The sequence below is a fragment of the Octopus bimaculoides genome, unplaced genomic scaffold (assembly GCF_001194135.2).
Source record: "Octopus bimaculoides isolate UCB-OBI-ISO-001 unplaced genomic scaffold, ASM119413v2 Scaffold_360657, whole genome shotgun sequence".
Lineage (NCBI taxonomy): Eukaryota > Metazoa > Mollusca > Cephalopoda > Octopoda > Octopodidae > Octopus > Octopus bimaculoides.
Genome location: NW_026300090.1, coordinates 1441 through 4071, shown reverse-complemented (window position 1 = coordinate 4071; position 2631 = coordinate 1441). Strand labels below are relative to the sequence as shown.

At 41.8% G+C, this 2631-nt stretch overlaps 1 non-coding gene across 1 annotated transcript; it reads left to right on the top strand.

Moving 5' to 3' along the window:
• Window positions 1-1633: 1633 nt before the first annotated feature.
• On the top strand, window positions 1634-1863 carry LOC128251328 (small nucleolar RNA U3). Its single transcript, XR_008267087.1, has one exon. It is a non-coding gene; the product is annotated as a small nucleolar RNA U3 (small nucleolar RNA).
• The last annotated feature ends 768 nt before the right edge of the window (window positions 1864-2631 follow it).

Genomic DNA, 2631 nt, shown 5'->3' with positions numbered 1-2631 from the left:
ATATATATATATATATATCCATATATATTCAAAGTTATATAATGATAGATATAGACATATATATATGTAGTATATATTTATATATAACATATATATATATATATATTTATCCATCATCATCATCATCATCATCGTTTAACGTCCGCTTTCCATGCTAGCATGGGTTGGACGATTTGACTGAGGACTGGTGAAACCGGATGGTTACACCAGACTCCAATCTGATTTGGCAGTGTTTCTACAGCTGGATGCCATTCCTAACGATTTCACTTGCCTCAACAGGTCTTCGCAAGTGGAGTTTAGTGTCCAATGAAGGAAGGTACGTATAAGTGGACTGGCTGAGGCCTTAGATTTAGGTCTCACTTGGCTTACCGGGTCTTCTTACGCACAGCATATTTCCAGTTGGCAAAGTTTCTACAGCTGGATGCACCACCTAACGCCAACCACTCAGAGAGTGTAGTGGGTGCTTTTATGTGCCACCGGCACGAAGGCCAGTCAGGCGGTACTGTCAACGGCCATGCTCAAAATGGTGTATTTTATGTGTGTCCCACACAGGAGCCAGTCCAGGGGCACTGGCAACGATCTCACTCGAAAGTCCTTACACATGCCGCGTGCACAAGTGCCAGAAAGGCAACGCTGGGCATTGGTGCCATCACAATTTCGCTTGCCCCAATAAGTCTTCGCAAGCTGAGTTTCGTATCCAATGAAGGAGACGATGTTTGCATGGGTGCCAGTCATCGAATTTAACTCGATTTTGATTTCACTTGCCTCAACAGGTCTTCGTGAGTGGAATTTAGTGTCCAATGAAGGAAGTTACGCATAAGTGGACTGGCTGAGGCGTTAGATTTAGGTCTCACTTGGCTTGCCGGGTCTTCTCACTCACAGCATATTTCCAATTGGTAGAGTTTCTACAGCTGGATGCCCCTCCCAACACCAACCACTCAGAGAGTGCAGTGGGTGCCTTTACGTGCCACCGGCACGAAGGCCAGTCAGGCGGTACTGGCAACGGCCACGCTCAAAATGGTGCATCTTATGTGCTACCTGCACAAGAGCCAGTCCAGGGGCACTGGCAACGATCTCTCTCGAAAGTCCTTACACATGCCGCGGGCACAAGTGCCAGAAAGGCGATGCTGGGCACAGGTGCCATCATGATTTCGCTTGCCCAAATATATATTGATAGTATATATATATATATATATATATATATACATACACACACACATATATATTGATAGTATGGATATATATATATATATATATATATATATATATGTGTGTGTGTGTGTGTAGTATATATATATATATATATATATTTGATAGGAAGGACAATAAAAGAAAGAAAGAGACCTCGATATTATGCAAATAGAGGAATTTATCTGTAAAAATATGTGACACTTATTCAGTAGCCATGATAAAACTCCGAGTTTCGGATGCCAGGGTGGGAGCCCATGCCAATATCTCTTCAGTTATCCAGCCAATTGAAAATTTTCAATTGGCCGGATAACTAAAGAGATGGTGTGGGCTCACAACCTGGCACCGAAACACGGAATTTTATCATGGCTACTGAATAAGTGTCACATATTTTTACAGATATATATATATATATATATATGGGTGCAGGAGTGGCTGTGTGGTAAGTAGCTCACTTTTAAGGATCATTTCTTAAGTATGTGTCGCAACGGTATCCGATTCTATTGAGCGGATCAACAACATCACGATGATGTGAGATCGTATCGGGTCCTGAGCGTGAAACACGATTTTCTTTAACATTTGTTCCTCTGCCCGTAACAAATGTAAGAAATCCATTGAGGATCATCCTTGAGAGGTTTAATAACTTCTTAACGAGGGACTCAATACTTTCTGAGTTTGGTGTACCTAATTGGAGTACCTTACTGAAGAACTAGGATTCTGTGTCTGTGACTTTTTATTTTGAACTATTTAATTTCTATTCTGTCTCTTCTTTTATTAGTTTTTTGTCTATCTTTCTTTAATTTTTGTAAATTATGTTTTTTTTCCTTGAACTGTTTTACGATTTATTTTGAACTCTTTTTTAACTGACATGGCATCCAAAAATGAAGACACTGTATTGGAGTGGGAATTGTGCCTACCCAAGCAGTGGTTGAAAGAACTAGAGGAAAGAACAGTGACACTCCGAACCTCTTCAAAGGTGTTGGATAGCGTCACTGTCTTTCCTCGAATCACTATTGAAAAGGAATTGAAGAACTGTAACACAAACTTTAAATATATCTCAAGGGGAGTCAAATATGCAACCATGTGGTTATTTTTGACTCCCTGAGTGAAGCTCACAAATTTGCGAGCAGGCCCATTGAGGGCCAAGAAATACTGTTTTGCCCACATATTGTGGACAAAAAATAACGAGGGCTTGTGTCTGCGGGTTGCCGCCTAGAATAGAGCCTGAGTGGATAGAGGATTCCATCTGCTGGGGTCTAGGTGGCACTGGAACCAAGCTCCTCCATATAAAAATTCTGCCAGCATTTGACTGGGAGGGGTCGAAAGCGTCTTTGACCCTCTGGTCCCAGTCAATTGCTAGTCTGGTGTTTCCAGACTTTTTGGAGATGGCTGGGTCAAGGTACCCAGTGATTCTTGAAGGACGCCCCCCCACCAAGTGTCATA